General features: G+C 46.3%; 1 pseudogene; it reads right to left on the bottom strand.

The window, feature by feature from the left end:
* Positions 1-711: 711 nt before the first annotated feature.
* On the bottom strand, positions 712-21,885 carry LOC135538442 (E3 ubiquitin-protein ligase TRIM39-like; annotated as a pseudogene).
* Between the last annotated feature and the right edge of the window lie 645 nt (positions 21,886-22,530).

The following is a 22,530-nucleotide window of genomic DNA, read 5'->3' as shown; positions in this document are numbered from 1 at the left end:
GACAACTTTAAAGGCCCAGTTCAATTAAAAACTAGACCTTTCTGTGTTTATATATATTTCCACACTATGAGGTTGGAATAAATCTGTGTAATTTCTGAAATTTCTGATAATGCCCTTGTAGTGTACGAGCTGTTTAAAAAGACCGCCTGAAATGACAGCCTGTTCTGGTGGGATGGAGTTTTGGCCTGCCTGGTGACATCACCAGCTCATAAATAGGTAGTAGACCAATAAGAAAGAGAGTTCCAAACCTCTCTGCCAATAACAGCTAGTTTTCAGTTTCCCCTCCCTTACTCAGACCACTCCCAGACAGTCCTAGCAAAATTATTTTTGAGAAAAAAAAATGAGTTAGCTAATTTTTAGTTTCTCTTTGACCATTTCAATTGAAAACAATCACAGTTAGGCACTTCATTGTTACCCAGAAATGATTTGACATTTAAATAAAAATGTCTGCATTGGACCTTTAAGAAGTTAGGGGCACCAGACAGTCACAGGAGAACCAGAAAAAGAGATGATCGATCCTACCTTTCAAGCACATCACCTGGAGTATCTATCCAGCTGTTAGCCAGCTGTTAGCCAGCTGTTAGCCAGCTGTTAGCCCGCTGTTAGCCCGCTGTTAGCCCGCTGTTAGCTAGCTGTTAGCTAGCTGTTAGCTAGGTAGCATGACTGGACAAGGTTGATACATGAATGGTCAAGGTTCCTTGTAATCAAACAAACAGTTAGGGCCTGCGGCACGGTTTATGAAATGACTCAGTCATTCTAGAACTAGAATGTATCTGAATAATTTACAGATGTTTTAATGATGCACAGAATAAAAAAAAGTCAACACTTTGTAAAAAAAATATACATTTGAGGGTTCATATATACTGCATAAATTACAATTAAAATAAATTATAGCATTACTATTGATTACCCAGCTCATTGCCTGACAACACAAACACTGCATTAACTCAATATTAGGAAAGTAGACGGTTTTTCCAACTGAAAATACAAACGTGAGAGAGGACCGAGTGAGCCTTCCTCTACATTAGGCTACATAATGACATGATTAAATGACTATTCCAGGCGTGGGGGTTAAGTCAGGGGGCTCAGATGCTACAGAAGCTAGTACTAATAGTCAGAGGAGCGATATTCCTGCCCCCGTGTTGCCTCCCAGGACTAAAGAGTGGGTGTAGTCTATCAGTGAAGACATCTGTAAACGTGTGGATGTGAACCCCGGTCTCCGCGCAGTAGAAGGACACTCGGCCCTCCACGTAGTCCAGAAACACCCCCACCTTCCTGGGCTTCTGCTCCAGGCCCACGGGGGTGACAGTGGGGAGGTGTTAGCTACGTATTGACCCCCGCTCTTTAGGCTCAGTGTCCAGAAGCCATTGGCTGGGCTGACTGTAAACTTCCCTTTCCTGTTGATGGACTGTCTGGCCACGCCCAGGTTCCACTCTATCTTCTCTCCCACCTCCACCTCCCAGTAGTACCTGGAATGGAGTCAACATTAGTACCTGGAATGGAGTCAACATTAGTCCAGTAGTACCTGGAATGGAGTCAACATTAGTCCAGTAGTACCTGGAATGGAGTCAACATTAGTCCATTAGTACCTGGAATGGAGTCAACATTAGTACCTGGAATGGAGTCAACATTAGTACCTGGAATGGAGTCAACATTAGTCCAGTAGTACCTGGAAGGGAGTAAACATTAGTACCTGGAATGGAGTCAACATTAGTACCTGGAATGGAGTCAACATTAGTCCAGTAGTACCTGGAATGGAGTCAACATTAGTACCTGGAATGGAGTCAACATTAGTACCTGGAATGGAGTGAACATTAGTCCAGTAGTACCTGGAATGGAGTCAACATTAGTCTAGTAGTACCTGGAATGGAATCAATGTTTTCGTCATTACAACTGATGAACTTTACATTGAAGTCCAGTCCAAATTTTCATCATTCTAACTGATGAACCTTGTATTTTAGTCCAGTCCATGTTTTCATCAATACAACTGATAAACTTTGCATTCAAGTCCAGTCCAGGTTTTCATCATTCTAACTGATGAACCTTGTATTTTAGTCCAGTCCATGTTTTCATCATTATAACTGATTAACCTTGTATTTTAGTCCAGTCCTTGTTTTCATCATTATAACTGATGAACTTTGTATTTTAGTCCAGTCCATGTTTTCATCATTATAACTGATGAACTTAGTATCGAAATCCAGTCCATGTTTTACTACAGCACTAGTTAAGGTAGTTGAATCTGACAATTAATCTTAATGGTTGTACAGTCGTCTCAAATAAAACTGCGAAGGACCTCGGCGTTACTCTGGACCCTGATCTCTCTTTTGAAGAACATATCAAGACCATTTCAAGGACAGCTTTTTTCCATCTATGTAACATTGCAAAAATCAGAAACTTTCTGTCCAAAAATGATGCAGAAAAATTCATCCATGCTTTTGTCACTTCTAGGTTAGACTACTGCAATGCTCTACTTTCCGGCTACCCGGATAAAGCACTAAATAAACTTCAGTTTGTGCTAAATACGGCTGCTAGAATCCTGACTAGAACCAAAAAATTTGATCATATTACTCCAGTGCTAGCCTCCCTACACTGGCTTCCTGTCAAAGCAAGGGCTGATTTCAAGGTTTTACTGCTAACCTACAAAGCATTACATGGGCTTGCTCCTACCTATCTCTCTGATTTGGTCCTGCCGTACATACCTACAAGTACGCTACGGTCACAAGATGCAGGCCTCCTAATTGTCCCTAGAATTTCTAAGCAAACAGCTGGAGGCAGGGCTTTCTCCTATAGAGCTCCATTTTCATGGAACGGTCTGCCTACCCATGTCAGAGACGCAAACTCGGTCTCAACCTTTAAGTCTTTACTGAAGACTCATCTCTTCAGTGGGTCATATGATTGAGTGTAGTCTGGCCCAGGAGTGGGGAGGTGAACGGAAAGGCTCTGGAGCAACGAACCGCCCTTGCTGTCTCTGCCTGGCCGGTTCCCTCTTTCCACTGGGATTCTCTGCCTCTAACCCTATTACAGGGGCTGAGTCACTGGCTTACTGGGGCTCTCTCATGCCGTCCCTGGAAGGGGTGCGTCACCTGAGTGGGTTGATTCACTGATGTGGTCATCCTGTCTGGGTTGGCGTCCCCCTTGGGTTATGCCGTGGGTTGTGCCGTGGGTTGTGCCGTGGCGGAGATCTATATGGGCTATACTCAGCCTTGTCTCAGTATGGTAAGTTGGTGGTTGAAGATATCCCTCTAGTGGTGTGGGGGCTGTGCTTTGGCAAAGTGGGTGGGGTCATATCCTTCCTGTTTGGCCCTGTCCGGGGGTGTCCTCGGATGGGGCCACAGTGTCTCCTGACCCCTCCTGTCTCAGCCTCCAGTATTTATGCTGCAGTAGTTTATGTGTCGGGGGCTGGGGTCAGTTTGTTATATCTGGAGTACTTCTCCTGTCCTATTCAGTGTCCTGTGTGAATCTAAGTGTGCCTTCTCTAATTCTCTCCTTCTCTCTTTCTTTTCTCTCTCGGAGGACCTGAGCCCTAGGACCATGCCCCAGGACTACCTGACATGATGACTCCTTGCTGTCCCCAGTCCACCTGACCGTGTTGCTGCTCCAGTTTCAACTGTTCTGCCTTATTATTATTCAACCATGCTGGTCATTTATGAACATTTGAACATCTTGGCCATGTTCTGTTATAATCTCCACCCGGCACAGCAAGAAGAGAACTGGCCACCCCACATAGCCTGGTTCCTATCTAGGTTTCTTCCTAGGTTTTGGCCTTTCTAGGGAGTTTTTCCTAGCCACCGTGCTTCTACACCTGCATTGATTGCTGTTTGGGGTTTTAGGCTGGGTTTCTGTACAGCACTTTGAGATATCAGCTGATGTACGAAGGGCTTTATAAATACATTTGATTTGATTTGATTTAAGGTAAAGAGCCATGAGTGAATCCTAACTTCTACTTAAGTTTGTATCCCCACAACCTTGTATTCTACTCCAGTCCATGTTTTCATCATTATAACTGATGAACTTTGTATTGAAATCCAGTCCATGTTTTACTACAGCACTAGTTAAGGTAAAGAGCCATGAGTGAATACTAACTTCTACTTAAGTTTGTATCCCCACAATAGTTTCAGTGAAGTTCAACAAACAAACCATATGAGACGGCCTGACAGCCGTTCTAAGAACCATAGATATATGATCATAGATCTTTACGATAATGTAGATATATAGATATACAATGCTATTATACAGGCAAACAGTATAAAGAGGGACATTACATTACCTGCCGCTGCTGAAGGACTCTCTTCCCAGGACGTTGGCCACGCGGTCAAACCTCTTGGGGTTGTCTGGGACCTCCTGGTGTTTGTCTGTGTGTCGCACCTGTTTCCGGTCGTCTGAGACCGAGAGGAAGGCGTGGGCCGTCTTGGGACTCAGGGAGATGTCTACTAGGGTAGAGGAAGGAGAGAGAAACATATAAGTACCATGGCAACAGAAAACTCACCTTGGTAAAACAAGTACTTTGAACGCCCAATGCCGCGATTCTTAATTCAATATCAAATTATTTTCTGAGTAATAATTATGTATCTTACTCTAATAGATTTCCATTAAAATGGGCAAAATTTTTAAAGTATTTCTCAAGCCAGATTTTGGCTCGGACTGTCTGCGAGTGGTCTGAGGGGGAGGGGAAAACTGAAGACGAGCCGTTATTGGCAGAGAGGTTTGGAACTCTTTGTTATTAGTCTATTAACCAATTTACCACATTGTGATGTCTCAATGGAAAGCCTAAACTTCCGCCCACGCACACCTGCTGATTAAGATTGTATTTTCAACCAAAAACGATCAGGAAATAACACTTTTCCACACTTTTACAGTGTTAGTTTCATCAGCTGTTGTACAATATGATATAAAACACAGAAAAACTGAATTTTGACTGCACTGGTCCTTTAAGAACAACAAAAAAATAGATATTATGGAGCATCTAACTCTTTGGGCAGGTGGAGACATACCTGTGTATTTCTGTATTTTCTTCAGCTCTGCAAAAGATAACAGTTCCAGTAAGAATCATTCCCAGACAAACAGATCTGACATTTCACTCACCCTAAAGATAACAGCTCCATAAGAATCCTTCCCAGACTAACAGATCTGACATTTCACTCACCCTAAAGATAACAGCTCCATAAGAATCCTTCCCAGACTAACAGATCTGACATTTCACTCACCCTAAAGATAACAGCTCCATAAGAATCCTTCCCAGACTAACAGACCTGACATTTCACTCACCCTAAAGATAACAGCTCCATAAGAATCCTTCCCAGACTAACAGATCTGACATTTCACTCACCCTAAAGATAACAGCTCCATAAGAATCCTTCCCAGACTAACAGATCTGACATTTCACTCACCCTAAAGATAACAGCTCCATAAGAATCCTTCCCAGACTAACAGACCTGACATTTCACTCACCCTAAAGATAACAGCTCCATAAGAATCCTTCCCAGACTAACAGATCTGACATTTCACTCACCCTAAAGATAACAGCTCCATAAGAATCCTTCCCAGACTAACAGATCTGACATTTCACTCACCCTAAAGATAACAGCTCCATAAGAATCCTTCCCAGACTAACAGATCTGACATTTCACTCACCCTAAAGATAACAGCTCCATAAGAATCCTTCCCAGACTAACAGATCTGACATTTCACTCACCCTAAAGATAACAGCTCCATAAGAATCCTTCCCAGACTAACAGATCTGACATTTCATTCACCCTAAAGATAACAGCTCCATAAGAATCCTTCCCAGACTAACAGATCTGACATTTCACTCACCCTAAAGATAACAGCTCCATAAGAATCCTTCCCAGACTAACAGATCTGACATTTCACTCACCCTAAAGATAACAGCTCCATAAGAATCCTTCCCAGACTAACAGATCTGACATTTCACTCACCCTAAAGATAACAGCTCCATAAGAATCCTTCCCAGACTAACAGATCTGACATTTCACTCACCCTAAAGATATACAGTAGAATAATCCAATCATTTATCAGATGCTGACAGATGTCTAATCAACACAAAACATGTGGTCTACTAAATTGTTGAGGGTGGATGTAGAACTGTAAGAGATGGATCCAGTATGATATGATTGTATCTGTAGTGTAAATACTAACCAGCTTTAGAGAGTCTACAGAGCTCTCCTTTAACCATGTCCATCAGGTCTGACACTGCTCTCCTGGTCACGCCCATACAGGGGTCTGTCTCCATGGAAACCTTGGACCAGTCCCTCCTCTCAAAGTAGCCCGTGGTGGAAGTGGTGCTCTGCAACGTTCATAGAGGACAAACAAACAAACACGGTTATATTTTAAGATTAAATATAAGTGGTTGGGAGACTAATTTAAGGGTTCAAGCCTTTTCTTCTGTAGTCATGATAATTAATAAACTCTGTTTCTGTTAATGGAAATGAAAACATGATGAAACAAAGATCAACATGTAGACCTACTGTGTCCTAATCTACATTATAAACCAGGTAGTTTGGGTCCTGAATTCTGATTGGCTGAAATCCGAGGTATATCAGACATTATAAACTGGGTGGTTCGAGCCCTGAATGCTGATTGGCTGGATGTCGTGGTATACCACGGGTATGAAAGAACATGTATTTTTACTGTTCTAATGACGTTGGCAACCAGTTTTAAGGTGTGTATCCAGTCCGTAGTCTGCGTTGCGTCGTGCATAAGAACAGCCCTTGGCTCTGGTATATTGATTATATGCCACACCCCCTCGGGCCTTATTGCTTAAGTATATGATTACCGCTCTGGGGTGTAGTTTCCCCAAAGTACAGATCTAGGATCAGCTACCTTTCCCTCAATCTGAACCTTAACCATTAGTGGATAAAATGCTAAACTGGTCCCAAACTGGCGTCTAGGGCGACTTCACCCTACCCCATGCTTACCACTGCAACACTCTTCTGACCACCACCACCACCACAGAGCTCATCATGGCTCTGCTGAGAATGACAAGGCCCCAGGTCAGTGTCTCCATTCCTCAGCTGTAGAATCTCCTGTTCCAGCTCCTTCACCAGCTTCTCAACAATCCTCTAAAAAAAACACAAACATTGTTACATTTGGTATATTGACAATCACATTGTATTCTGTCAATAGGTGGTGGATGAGGTGAGTTTTCCCCTTACTGTGTAAAGCGCTTTGTGTAACTCATTCACGAGAAAGGAGCTAAATAAATCCAATCCGTTATTATTTTTAATCTAAGTTTATAAATTGATAAATAAATCAGAGTATTACTGTACATTACAGACCTCCTCCTCCCCCTGTCTCTCCTCAATGGCTGCCACCACGGCCTTGTGGCTCTTCTCCATGGAACTGACAAGGGCAGAGAACACCTTCTGGCTCTCACGCACCTCCCTCACACACGAGTTCTGATTGGACAAAAGACATGTCTGTATCTCAGATGAGTTCTAATTGGACACGAGACGGTCAATATCTCAGACATCAGTTCTGATTGGATAAAATACATGTCTGTATCTCACATCACTTTAAGATGATAAGGTGTGATTGGACAAAACATGTATGTGGTAAGGGTGGTGGATTTGTCTAACTCATCTAGATCTACATAAGGGCGTAGGGTGTAGGGCCTCTCTAACCCTGTACCTGGAGATCTACCATCCTGTAGGGCCTCTAACCCTTTAACCTGGGGAGATACCATCATGTAGGGCCTCTCTAACCCTGTACCTGGAGAGATACCATCCTGTAGGACCTCTCTCACCCTGTACCAGGAGAGATACCATCCTGTAGGACCTCTCTAACCCTGTACCAGGAGAGATACCATCCTGTAGTTCTCTCTAACCCTGTACCTGGAGATCTACCATCCTGTAGGACCTCTCTAACCCTGTACCTGGAGAGATACCATCCTGTAGGACCTCTCAAACCCTGTACTTGGAGAGATACCATCCTGTAGGACCTCTCTAACCCTGTACCTGGAGATATACCATCCTGTAGGACCTCTCTAACCCTGTACCTGGAGAGATACCATCCTGTAGGACCTCTCTAACCCTGTACCAGGAGAGATACCATCCTGTAGGACCTCTCTAACCCTGTACCAGGGAGATACCATCCTGTAGTTCTCTCTAACCCTGTACCTGGAGATCTACCATCCTGTAGGACCTCTCTAACCCTGTACCTGGAGAGATACCATCCTGTAGGACCTCTCAAACCCTGTACTTGGAGAGATACCATCCTGTAGGACCTCTCTAACCCTGTACCTGGAGAGATACCATACTGTAGGACCTCTCTAACCCTGTACCTGGAGAGATACCATCCTGTAGGACCTCTCTAACCCTGTACCTGGAGAGATACCATCCTGAAGGACCTCTCTAACCCTGTACCTGGAGAGATACCATCCTGTAGGACCTCTCTAATCCTGTACCTGGAGAGATACCATCCTGTAGGACCTCTCTAACCCTGTACCTGGAGAGATACCATCCTGAAGGACCTCTCTAACCCTGTACCTGGAGAGATACCATCCTGTAGGACCTCTCTAACCCTGTGCCTGGAGAGATACCATCCTGTAGTTCTCTCTAACCCTGTACCTGGAGATCTACCATCCTGTAGGACCTCTCTAACCCTGTACCTGGAGAGATACCATCCTGTAGGACCTCTCTAACCCTGTACCTGGAGAGATACCATCCTGTAGGACCTCTCTAACCCTGTGCCTGGAGAGATACCATCCTGTAGGACCTCTCAAACCCTGTACCTGGAGAGATACCATCCTGTAGGACCTCTCTAACCCTGTGCCTGGAGAGATACCATCCTGTAGTTCTCTCTAACCCTGTACCTGGAGAGATACCATCCTGTAGGACCTCTCTAACCCTGTACCAGGAGAGATACCATCCTGTAGGACCTCTCTAACCCTGTACCAGGAGAGATACCATCCTGTAGTTCTCTCTAACCCTGTACCTGGAGAGATACCATCCTGTAGGACCTCTCAAACCCTGTACCTGGAGAGATACCATCCTGTAGGATCTCTCTAACCCTGTACCTGGAGAGATACCATCCTGTAGGACCTCTCTAACCCTGTGCCTGGAGAGATACCATCCTGTAGGACCTCTCGAACCCTGTACCTGGAGAGATACCATCCTGTAGGGCCTCTCAAACCCTGTACTTGGAGATATACCATCCTGTAGGACCTCTCTAACACTGTACCTGGAGAGATACCATCCTGTAGGACCTCTCTAACCCTGTACCAGGAGAGATACCATCCTGTAGGACCTCTCTAACCCTGTACCAGGAGAGATACCATCCTGTAGTTCTCTCTAACCCTGTACCTGGAGATCTACCATCCTGTAGGACCTCTCTAACCCTGTACCTGGAGAGATACCATCCTGTAGGACCTCTCAAACCCTGTACTTGGAGAGATACCATCCTGTAGGACCTCTCTAACCCTGTACCTGGAGAGATACCATACTGTAGGACCTCTCTAACCCTGTACCTGGAGAGATACCATCCTGTAGGACCTCTTTAACCCTGTACCTGGAGAGATACCATCCTGTAGGACCTCTCTAATCCTGTACCTGGAGAGATACCATCCTGTAGGACCTCTCTAACCCTGTACCTGGGGAGATACCATCCTGAAGGACCTCTCTAACCCTGTACCTGGAGAGATACCATCCTGTAGGACCTCTCTAATCCTGTACCTGGAGAGATACCATCCTGTAGGACCTCTCTAACCCTGTGCCTGGAGAGATACCATCCTGTAGTTCTCTCTAACCCTGTACCTGGAGAGATACCATCCTGTAGGACCTCTCTAACCCTGTACCAGGAGAGATACCATCCTGTAGTTCTCTCTAACCCTGTACATGGAGAGATACCATCCTGTAGGACCTCTCTAACCCTGTACCAGGAGAGATACCATCCTGTAGTTCTCTCTAACCCTGTACCTGGAGATCTACCATCCTGTAGGACCTCTCTAACCGTGTACCTGGAGAGATACCATCCTGTAGGACCTCTCTAATCCTGTACCTGGAGAGATACCATCCTGTAGTTCTCTCTAACCCTGTACCTGGAGATCTACCATCCTGTAGGACCTCTCTAACCCTGTACCTGGAGAGATACCATCCTGTAGGACCTCTCTAACCCTGTACCTGGAGAGATACCATCCTGTAGGACCTCTCTAACCCTGTGCCTGGAGAGATACCATCCTGTAGGACCTCTCTAACCCTGTACCTGGAGATCTACCATCCTGTAGGACCTCTCTAACCCTGTACCTGGAGAGATACCATCCTGTAGGAACTCTCTAATCCTGTACCTGGAGAGATACCATCCTGTAGGAACTCTCTAATCCTGTACCTGGAGAGATACCATCCTGTAGGAACTCTCTAATCCTGTACCTGGAGAGATACCATCCTGTAGGTTTTCACTACAACCCTAATCTAGTGCACCTGATTCTAATAATTAGCTGGTTGATAAACTGAATCAGGTTAGTTATAACTGGAGTTGGAGTTAGGTAGCTCTCCAGGAACAGGCTTGGAGAGCCCTGGTGTAGGAGCTAGGGGCCCATTTGGGATCGGGACTCACTTTGAGGAGCTGCAGGGAGTGTCTGAGTCTGTCAACTTTCTTCAGTCGCTCCTGGATCATCTGGTCAATGTCTACAACCTGCGGCTGCAGAAGAGGATTACAGCAAGGTATCATAACATCAAGAGGATTACACCAAGGTATCATGACATCAAGATGATTACACCAAGGTATCATGACACCAAGGTATCATAACATCAAGATGATTACATCAAGGTATCATGACACCAAGGTATCATGACATCAAGATGATTACATCAAGGTATCATAGCATCAAGAGGATTACACCAAGGTATCATAACATCTAGAGGATTACACCAAGGTATCATAACATTGAGAGGATTACACCAAGGTATCATAACATCAAGAGGATTACACCAAGGTATCATAGCATCAAGAGGATTACACCAAGGTATCATGACACCAAGGTATCTATTACAGGTACACCGTAGCCTCTTGAACCTCTTAATGTCACAATATGTTGCACTAAGGTCAGTAGAGTACCGTGTCGTGGCTCTCCTCGGGGCTCTCAGGCCGTGTCTTCCTGTAGTTGTCACAGACGTCAGCCAGGATGCGGTTGACACTAAGGTCTGGCCTGGAATGGAACAACCTCTTGCAGAGGGGACAGTAGTCTGAACGGTGCCGGGTCCAGTACCTGTAATGAGCCCAGTCCATGTTTTTATTATGCTGATGATACGCTCAGTACTCCAGTCCATATTTTACTCATGCACTATTTGAGCTTCAGAGCTAGTGAACAACAATGTATGGATCCTCTGCAATGCTTTCAATAAAGTTCAACAAACGATAGACACCCCCGACCTCCATTTTTTATAATCGTAAGATAAAGAGGGACGTACCCACACAGGCAGGCCTGACAGAAACTGTGGCCACACGGAGTCGTCACGGGACTGCTGAAGATGTCCTTACACAGCGGACACAGGAAGTGCCTCTCGGAGACGAGGCTGATGGTAGAGATGGTAGATGCCATGCCCTGGAAGGACGCCATAGAAGTCAATCAACTCATCCTTTCCGTACCCCTCTTTTCCCTCTGCCCCGCTAATCCATCTCTCCACCCTTTCCAATTCCCCTTTTTCTAAAAGGTCCAAGTTCAATATATCACGAGATTAAGCATGAAACACTTTGTAGTAACAGATACCTGTAGTGTACTGCCTCTCATTAACAGGGAATCAACTTTCACTGGAGGCATGTCCCCCCCCCACATTCTGAAATTGCATTTTTATCTCCGCCCATTACTATTGTAATGTGATACAAAAACAAGGCACTGGAAGGCTTTAGGACCATGAGGACGTCTCCGTGCGGTCGCGTAGACTGTTTGGAAAATATAAACATGCCCCCCCCCCACAGTTTTATCATTGTCGTCCCCTCACTTCTACAAACCAAAGTTGCACCCCATTACATATCAATATAGAGATTAAATGTAATGTCAGGTCTCTCTGAACACCTTCATGTTCTTGTCACGTTATACTTCCATTTGATAGGCCAGACAAGAGTTCACTGGTACAGTTTTATTTTTAAACAAGTTATTGAAGGTTTCCCCCATTCATTTTCTCCCCACGGAAGGAGAGCGTGCGTTAAAAGCCACAGTATTCACTCGCTTCAAGGTTAAACTGAATCAACTAGTCAGTTGGGTTACACTGCCTTCAGAAAGTATTCAGACCCCTTGACTTTTTCCACGTGTTGTTAGATTACAGCCTTATTCTAAAATGTATTAAATTGTCCCCTCCCCTCCCTCAATCTACACACACAATACCCCATGATGAAAAGCAAAGCAAAAACAGGTTTAGACATTTTTTCAAATTTATTACAATTTTTAAAATGGAAATATTGGTATTCAGACACCAGTGATTACAGCATTGAGTCTTAGTAATGACACTACAAGCTTGGCACACCTGCTTTTTGGGGGTTTCTCCCATTCTGCTCTGCAGATCCTCCCAAACTCTGTCAGGTCGGATGAGGAGCGTTGCTGCACAGCTATTTTCAGGTCTCTCCGGAGATGTTCAATCGGGTTCAAGTCCGAGCTCTGGCGGGGCCACTCAAGAAGATTCAGAGATTTGTCATGAAGCCATTCATGCATTCCCTTGGCTGTGTGCTTTGGGTCATTGTCCTGTTGGAAGGTGAACCGTCGCCCCAGTCTGAGGACCTGAGAGCTATTAAGCAGGTTTTCATCAAGGATCTCTTTGTACTTTGCTATGTTCATCTTTGCCTCGATGCTGACTAGTCTCCCAGTCCCTGCCGATGAAAAACATCCCCACAACAGGATTCTGTCACCACCATGCTTCACCGTAGGGATGGTGCCAGGTATTCAGGCCAAAGAGATCAATCTTGGTTTCATCAGACCAGAGAATCTTGTTTCTCATGGTCTGAGAGTCTTTAGGTGCCTTTTTGCAAACTCCAAGCAGGCTGTCATGTGACTTTTACTGAGGAGTGGTTTCCACCTGGCCTTAAAAGGCCTGATTTGTGGAGTGCTGCAGAGATGGTTGTCCTTCTGGAAGGTTCTCCCATCTCCACAGATTAATTCTAGAGCTCTGTCAGTGACCATTGGTGTCAGGACCCGGTTACGAACCTGGGTCTCCGGAGTGAGAAACAGTCACTTAACCAACTGAGCCACGAATAGTCAGCAGAACCCAGAAGATGAGGCAGACACAGCAGTACTTAAGACGGTGTATTTAATAAAGTAAAAAAAGGAGAAGTCCTTCAATACAAAATGGCAAATCCAAAAGGTGGTAGGTATGGCAGAAAAAAGCCTCAAGAGATACTCAAAACAAAAACAGAATTCCACAAGAGCCTCCACCGGAAACGACAAGAATACACAGAACACTAGGGCTGGGTGCTAACATACAAACACAGAGCACAGAACTGAGGGAAATTAAGGGTTTAAATACAATCAGGGGAAACGAGGCACAGGTGCAAATAATAATGGGGAACAAGGGAAAAAACATAAGGTCAAAAAGCACAATGGGGGCATCTAGTGACCAAAACCCGGAACAACCCTGGCCAAATCCTGACAGAATCCCCCTAGGAACGGCTCCTGACGTTCCTACCAGCTCTCTCAGGGTGGAGGGCCCTGAACTGACGAATGAGGTCAGGGTCCAGGACGTCTTTGGCAGGAACCCAGGAGCGCTCCTCGGGACCGTAAGCCTTCCCAGTCCACCAGATACTGCCAGGACCGCTGCACCCGGCGGGAATCCAGTATCCGATGGACGGTATAAGCCGGCTGGCCTCCAATGACACGAGGCGGAGGGGAGGTCTGTCTGCCGGGACAAGGGGAGAAAAACAACAGGTTTTAACAATGAAATGTGAAATGTGGGATTAATCTTAAGGGATCTGGGTAAGTGTAGGCGATAAGAAACTGGGTTAACTCTCCTGGCAACCTTGAAGGGACCGATGTATTTTTGGGACAGCTTGCGAGACTCCACCCGTAGAGGTAAGTCTCTTGTGGAGAGCCAGACTCTCTGGCCGGGGCGCAGGGTAGGCCCGGGACGGCGACGTCTGTTGGCTTGTTGTTGGTACCTCTGTGAGGAACGCATAAGATTAAGACGGGTCTTCCTCCACATAAGCCGACGGCGTCTGACGAACTTCAAGGCTGAACGCACTCTGACTTCTGCCTCCTGGTCCGGGAACAATGGAGGAGCATAGCCAAACTGACACTCGTGCGGGGACATACCAGTGGAGGAGGAGCGCAAGGTGTTGTGCGCGTATTCGGCCCAAACAATAAAGGATGACCATGTGGACGGGTTGTCACGAGTCATACATCGGAGGGTGGTTTCCAGCTCTTGATTCATCCTCTCTGTTTGGCCGTTGGACTCCGGATGGTACCCTGAAGATAGACTGGCAGAAGCCCCCATAAGTTGGCAGAAGGCCTTCCAAAACCTTGAGGCGAACTGGGGACCTCTGTCAGAAACCATATCTTGAGGAATGCCGAAGACTCGGAACACATGATTAATTACCAACTCAGCCGTTTCCTTGGCAGAAGGTAACTTAGTCAGAGGGACGAACCTGGCCGCCTTTGAAAACCTGTCGATTATGACTAGGATAGTAGTATTGCCATGGGATGGAGGAAGTCCAGTAATAAAGTCCAATGAGATATGGGACCAGGGTCTGTGGGGAACAGGTAAAGGGTGAAGGAGTCCTTGAGGGCGGAGGTGAGAAGATTTGCCCTGGCAGCACACGGGACAGGCATTGACGAAAGTGGCAACGTCTTCTCTTATGGTAGGCCACCAGAACTTACGCTGGATGAACTCCAAGGTGCGACCTACGCCCGGATGACAGGTGAGGCGAGAGGAGTGCCCCCACAGAAGGACCTGAGTCCTCACTGCCTTGGGGACAAACAACCGATTGGCAGGACCTCCTTTCGGGTCCGGTTCGCTAGCTTGAGCACGTCTCACGGTATCCTCAACTTGCCACGAGATCGGAGCCACAATCTTAGCAGCAGGAAGGACAGGCATGTCCGTGTCATCTCGAATGGCAGGAGCGTAGACTCGGGACAGGGCATCCGGTTTGAGATTCTTCGACCCGGGCCGATAGGTGAGGATAAACTGGAATCGATTGAAGAAAAGAGACCATCTAGCTTGTCTAGAGTTCAACCGCTTCGCCTGCTGGATATACTCCAGATTTTTGTGGTCCGTAAGCACTTGAAACGGGTGAGAAGCCCCCTCGAGCCAGTGTCTCCATTCCTTCAATGCCATCTTAACCGCTAGGAGTTCACGATCCCCACATCGTAGTTCCTCTCAGTCGGGGTAAGCCGGTGTGAGAAGAAAGCGCACGGATGAAGCTTCTTGTCTTCACCCCTCTGAGACAGGACAGCTCCAACACCAACCTCTGATGCGTCTACCTCCACCACAAATGGTTCATCCGTAGTCGGTAGTATCAGGATGGGAGCAGAGAGAACGCGCTGCTTGAGTCCTTGGAAGGCCGTCTCAGCTTCTCTTCCCCACAAAAACCTTGCATTGCCACCCTTGGTTAAAGCTGAGAGAGGGGCTGCCACCAAGCTGAAGTTCTTGATGAACTTGCGGTAAAAGTTTGTGAAGCCCAGGAAACGCTGAACTTCCTTAACGGATTTGGGGGTGGGCCAATCCGCTACCGCCCCTACCTTCCTGGGGTCCATTTGGACTCGACCGGGTTCCACTACAAATCCCAGGAATTGTACTCGGGATGAATGGAATTCACATTTTTCCAGCTTAACGTACAGATGGCTGTCCAGGAGGCGTTTGAGTACTTGTCTGACATGCTTAGTGTGTTCTTGAAGGGAGCTCGAAAAGATGAGGATGTCATCCAAGTAAACGAACACAAATATGTTAAGCATATCCCTAAGCACATCGTTTATGAGCGCTTGGAACACCGCTGGGGCGTTGGTCAGGCCGAAGGGCATCACCAAGTATTCATAGTGACCAGTAGGCGTGTTGAAAGCGGTCTTCCACTCGTCACCAGGTCTGATCCGCACAAGATGGTATGCGTTCCGCAGGTCAAGCTTAGTGAAAACAACTGCTTCCTGGAACAGCTCGAAGGCTGTGGCCATAAGGGGTAGCGGGTAACGGTTACGGACGGTTATGGCATTGAGTCCCCGGTAGTCGATGCAAGGACGTAATCCACCGTCTTTCTTGGCCACAAAGAAAAACCCTGCTCCCGCCGGGAGGTGGATGGACGCATGAGGCCTGCTTCCAGAGCGTCCTTGATGTAGGTATCCATAGCAGCTCGTTCGGGTGGAGATAGGGAAAGATCCGACCCCTGGGGGCAAGTCCCCGGAAACAGGTCGATGGGGCAATCGTAAGGTCTATGGGGTGGTAGCATGGTGGCCCTCTGTTTGCTAAACACCAGTTTGAGGTCATGGTAACACTCGGGAACTCGGGTCAGGTCGATGGATTCTAAAGACTCGGGAGTAGAACTCGGGAATTCTGGAAAATACAAGTAGCTTGGCACGTAGGGACCCCACTGCTTGATAGTGCTCACAGACCAGTCGATGTGAGGGTTATGGCTGTGAAGCCAGGGGTATCCAAGGACGAGAGGGAACTCGGAACAGGAGATCAAATGAAAGTTCATCAATTCCTGGTGTTGTGAAACTGAAAGTCGCAAGGAGGTAGTGACATGAGTGACAAGTCCAGATCCCAAAGGGCTTCCATCCAATGTAGTGACCCTCATGGGTTCACTTAGAGGTTCAGAGGGAACGCCATTCTCCTTCGCCCAGACACCATCCATGAAGTTACCTGCGGCTCCAGAGTCTACCAAGGCTTGAAGGTGAAGCTTGTGGTTGTCCCAGGAGAGGGTGACTGGAATGAGCAGACGGGAGTTGGACGGATGGGAGGAGGTTATGTTTCCCGTTACAGTTCCCCCGGTCTGTACGGGACAGAGCGTTTCCCTGGAGCCCGGGACACGTGGAACGGAAATGGCCCGGTTTGCCGCAATATAGACAGCGTCGCTCCCTCATCCGGCGGTCTCTCTCAGCCTGGGAGATGCGTCCAATCTGCATGGGTTCCGATGGAGCCAGCGAGGATAAAGGTGGGGACTCGGAGCTGGGACTGATAGGGGCTAGAGGTCTACGGTTGAGTTCTCTCTCTCTCAGACGCTGGTCAATGCGTGAGGCCAACTTGATCAGGGACTCGAGATTGTCCGGTGGTTCCCGAGTGGCCAGTTCATCTTGGATAGTGTCGGAAAGGCCTTTCAGAAAGCACACCGTGAGCGCCTCGTTGTTCCAGCCACTTGCTGCTGCCACCGTGCGGAACTGGATGGCACAGTCCGTCACGCTGCGTCAACCTTGGTGGAGAGTCAGGAGCTGTTTGGCTGAGTCAGAACCACTGCTTGGGCCTTGAAACACTCGTTTGAATTCCTCAGCAAAGGCAGAGTAGCTGGCACAGCAGGAACTATGGGCATCCCACACAGCAGTAGCCCAGGCCAGGGCTTTTTCCGACAGCAGGGTGATGATTTCAGCGATCTTAGACCGGTCTGTGGGAAACGACGAGGGTTGTAGCTCAAAGGAGAGAGAACATTGGGTGAGAAACCCTTTACAAGCACTTGGATCACCTGAGAACCGTTGGGGAGGTGGAAGACGAGGTTCAGCCAGGGGGTTAACTGCCATGGGTACATGAATCTGAGGTACTGGGACGGGAACTGTTGCCGGGGTAAGACGATCAGATATTTGCTTAATGGAAGTCAGCATCTCCGACAGAAGATGAGAATGTCTAGCCATTAACCTCTTGGAACTCTAGGGGCGCAATTTCATTTTTGGATGAAAAACGTTCCCGTTTTAAACAAGATATTTTGTCACATAAAGATGCTCGACTATGCATATAATTGCTACTGTTCGAAAGAAAACACTCTGACGTGTCCAGAAATACAAATATCTTCTCTGTGCGTGCCCTTTAACGTGAGCTTCAGGCAAAACCAAGATGACTTGGCATCCAGGAAATGACAAGGATTTTTGAGGCTCTGTCTTTCATGATCTCCTTATATGGCTGTGAACGCAAGAGGAATGAGTCTGCCCTTTCTGTCGTTTCCCCAAGGTGTCTGCAGCATTGTGACGTATTTGTAGGCAGATCGTTGGAAGATTGACCATAAGAGACCACATTTACCACGTGTCCGCCCGGTGTCCTGCGCCGAAATTGGTGCGCAAAAGTCACCTGCCAGTATTTTTCCATGGGGCAGAGAGAGAAAAGCAAGCTTCCAAGAACTGCATGTCAATGAAGAGATATGTGAAAAAACACCTTGAGGATTGATTCCAAACAACGTTTGCCATGTTTCGGTCGATATTATGTAGTTAATCCGGAAAAAGTTTCACGTTGTAGGTGACTGCATTTCGGTTCGTTTCGGTAGCCAGGCGCAATGTAGAAAACGGAACGATTTCTCCTACACACAGACGCTTTCAGGAAACACTGCGCATTTGGTATGTGGCTGGGAGTCTCCTCATTGAAAACATCAGAAGCTCTTCAAAGGTAAATGATTTTATTTATTTGGTTATCTGGCTTTTGTGAAAATGTTGCGTGCTACATGCTACACAAAATGCTATGCTAGCTTTGCATACTCTTACACAAATTAGTCAATTTCTATGGTTCAAAAGCATATTTTGAAAATCTGAGATGACAGTGTTGTTAAGAAAAGGCTAAGCTTGAGAGCAAACGCATTATTTTAATTTTACTTGCGATTTTCAGAAATCGTTAACGTTGCGTTATGCTAATGAGCCTGAGGCTTAGTCACAATCCCGGATCCGGGATGGGGAGTTTCAAGAGGTTAAGGCCTCTTGCTGAACCAGGCGGCTTCGTGGCGTTGGACAGTCTCCTGGTGGTGGGACAGCATGGCAAAAAGGTCCTGGGAACTGGCTGCCTCTGGGTTCATTTTTGGCTCTGTGTTTCTGTCAGGACCCGGTTACGAACCTGGGTCTCCAGAGTGAGAAACAGTCACTTAACCAACTGAGCCACGAATAGTCAGCAGAACCCAGAAGATGAGGCAGACACAGCAGTACTTAAGACGGTGTATTTAATAAAGTAAAAAAAGGAGAAGTCCTTCAATACAAAATGGCAAATCCAAAAGGTGGTAGGTATAGCACAAAAAAGCCTCAAGAGATACTCAAAACAAAAACAGAATTCCACAAGAGCCTCCACCGGAAACGACAAGAATACACAGAACACTAGGGCTGGGTGCTAACATACAAACACAGAGCACAGAACTGAGGGAAACTAAGAGTTTAAATACAATCAGGGGAAACGAGGCACAGGTGCAAATAATAATGGGGAACAAGGCAAAAAACATAAGGTCAAAAAGCACAATGGGGGCATCTAGTGACCAAAACCCGGAACAACCCTGGCCAAATCCTGACACATTGGGTTCTTAGTCACCTCCCTGACAATTGCCCTTCTCCCCCAACTGCTCAGTTTGGCCGGGCGGCCAGCTCTAGGAAGAGTCTTGGTGGTTCCAAACTTCTTCCATCTAAGAATGTTTTGGTACCCTTCACCAGATCTGTGCCTCAACACAATCCTGTCTCGGGGCTCTTCAGACAATTCCTTCGACCTCATGGCTTGGTTTTTGCTCTGACAAGCACTGTCAACTGTGGGACCTTATATAGACAGGTGTGTGTCTTTCCTAATCATGTCCAATCAATTGAATTTACCACAGGTCGGACTCCAATCAAGTTGTAGAAACGTCTCAAGGATGATCAATGGAAACTGGATGCACCTGAGCTCAATTTTGAGTCTCATAGCAACAGGGTCTGAGTAAATGAGGTATTTCTGTTCATAGATTTTTTATAAATTTGCCACCCCAAAAAATCTAAAAAACTGTTTTTGCTTTGTCACTATGGGGTATTGTGTGTAGATTGCTGAGGATTTTTATTTATTTAATTCATTTTAGAATAAGGCTGTAGCGAAAATACTTTCCTAAGGCACTGTTTTCTCTCAGCAAGGAATATAATACAATCATACTTTCCAAGGTGAAATAACAATAACAATAACAAAGACTGATTCATTCAATAACCTCTTTCCCATTTTGCTGATAAATAACACGCTGAAGAAGGACAGAGGTTTATAAAACTCATCGGTTCTGAAACCCAAGGACAGTGGAGGGCTACTGAAGTTAAGATGTTAACACTGACTAGAGGGAACATATAGTATTTTGTCTTAAATATAGTGTGCATCTAGGATCCTCTCTGAAGTTCTGGAGACTTCAATAGATCCAGACCCGCTTCTGATAATCCTGGGAGTGTGATTCCCTAAACGGATTAACCTACAAAAACAACTCATCTCTAATTTCTGCAAAAAAACTAATCTTGTTGTTTTGGAAAAGGAGGGAAGTGTATGTCGTGTTATATTTGTTTTGTACCCAGAACTCTGGGTCTTGTTGTTCCTGTCTGCTCTCTTATGTTTAGATAAGAATTGTACACTTGTCTTTTATACCAAAACACCATTCTTGTGTGTGTTCAATAAACAATATTTGAAAGAAAATATAGTCTGCATCCTAAATGGCACCCTATTCCCTATGGGGCCCTGGGTCAAAAGTAGTGCACTATCAAGGAAATAGGGTGCCATTTGCAATATTGGAGAGGAAGCCATTTAGACTTGGTGCAGCCAACAGACTCCCAACATAAAAGCTATGACCTCATGTCCTTGACATCACCACAGCGAGCAAAGTCACATTCCAGCTAATCCAATCTGATTGGATGAAAGACAGGATGTGGAGATTATCAAAGGAAGTGAATTGTTATCAACTCCACGTTCAAACATGTTTCTTTATCAAGCAGTGAATGCTTGTCTTTGGATATTTCACTTTTGGAACTCTTTCAGGTCACAGATTCACCTGAGCTCGCCTAATGTTTCTGTGTGTCTCATAGCCAAGTCAGTTATGTGATCATGTGTGTCATTCAAAGAAAAGTGTATCTGTCTCTGTCTTTCTGTCTGTCTGTCCGTCTCTGTCTCTGTCTGGCTCTGTCTGTCTGTCTGTCTGTCTGTCTGTCTGTCTGTCTGTCTGTCTGTCTGTCTGTCTGTCTGTCTGTCCGTCCGTCTCTGTCTCTCTGGCTCTGTCTGTCTGTCTGTCTGTCTGTCTGTCTGTCTGTCTGTCTGTCTGTCTGTCTGTCTGTCTGTCTGTCTGTCCGTCCGTCTCTGTCTCTCTGGCTCTGTCTGTCTGTCTGTCTGTCTGTCTGTCTGTCTGTCCGTCTCTGTCTCTCTGGCTCTGTCTGTCTGTCTCTGTCTCTCTGGCTCTGTCTGTCTGTCTGTCTGTCTGTCTGTCTGTCTGTCTGTCTGTCTGTCCGTCTCTGTCTCTCTGTCTCTCTGGCTCTGTCTGTCTGTCTGTGTGTTTGAGAGACAGAGAGCGTAAAAATTCCCTGGTATGCAGTAGAACAGGTAACACCGAGTATTCTGTTACATAATGAAGGAATCAACACAACACTCAACACCTGCATGACCTCTTCCAGCTGTTATTCTCACGAGAATCACAACTGTTTTGTTTTTACCTCAAAGCGCTGTTGTATGTCCTCTCTTTTACCAGTAAAAAACAAACAGTGTAGTACCTATAAAGTTGTGACTTCCTGAACTGAGAAGAGTGTCGCCCTGACCTGTTCAGTCGTAACCATGTTGTAAAAGAAAATGGATGTTCCACCTACTGTTCTGAACAGAGAGCCGACGTCCTGACAAGGAGGATTGATTAGAATAAGACGTATTGTTCCCAAGCTGTGTTCAATATTTACAACCTGTGTTCAGTACGATGTTAACAAGTTAAACCTACCTGTCCCACTTATTCCTGGCCAGGTGCTCAGAGCTTCGGTCGCTAGTCAGTCTGTGTCTCTTCCTGTATTCAGAGTCCAGGTGACAGGTGAGAGTTCCTAGAAAGGTGCGTGTGGGTGGGGTTTAATCCAGGTGTGTTCAGCTGTTGTCAGTCAATCAGGCGTTTGTTTTGGGAGGAGCCTGTAACCTTAGACATTGGCTACGTCCCAATTATCTCTCCTTCCTCCTGAAGTGTGCACTTCACCACTCCCCACGAACTTAAAAGCATTTGATTGGTGGAGCCACGGACTGTAGGCTCCAATCTGATTGGAGGACGTATTTCTATATTTCCTATATTCATTTAAAATAAGTAAAAGTGAAGTAAACAAGTTGCACACTTGGGGAGAAGGGGCAATGTTAGGTAAGGCTCCACCCTGTTAGAGCTGACAAACAGCAGCACTGGGCCCTACAGTCGCTCTGGTCCAGGGTGTTAGCGCTGACAAACAGCAGCACTGGGCCCTGCAGTAGCTCTGGTCCAGGGTGTTAGAGCTGACAAACAGCAGCACTGGGCCCTGCAGTAGCTCTGGTCCAGGGTGTTAGAGCTGACAAACAGCAGCACTGGGCCCTGCAGTCGCTCTGGTCCAGGGTGTTAGAGCTGACAAACAGCAGCACTGGGCCCTACAGTCGCTCTGGTCCAGGGTGTTAGAGCTGACAAACAGCAGCACTGGGCCCTGCAGTAGCTCTGGTCCAGGGTGTTAGAGCTGAC

This window comes from Oncorhynchus masou, unplaced genomic scaffold (assembly GCF_036934945.1).
Source record: "Oncorhynchus masou masou isolate Uvic2021 unplaced genomic scaffold, UVic_Omas_1.1 unplaced_scaffold_965, whole genome shotgun sequence".
NCBI classification, from domain to species: domain Eukaryota; kingdom Metazoa; phylum Chordata; class Actinopteri; order Salmoniformes; family Salmonidae; genus Oncorhynchus; species Oncorhynchus masou.
Note: the sequence above shows the minus strand (reverse complement) of the source record. Positions and strands in the feature narration are given on the sequence as shown.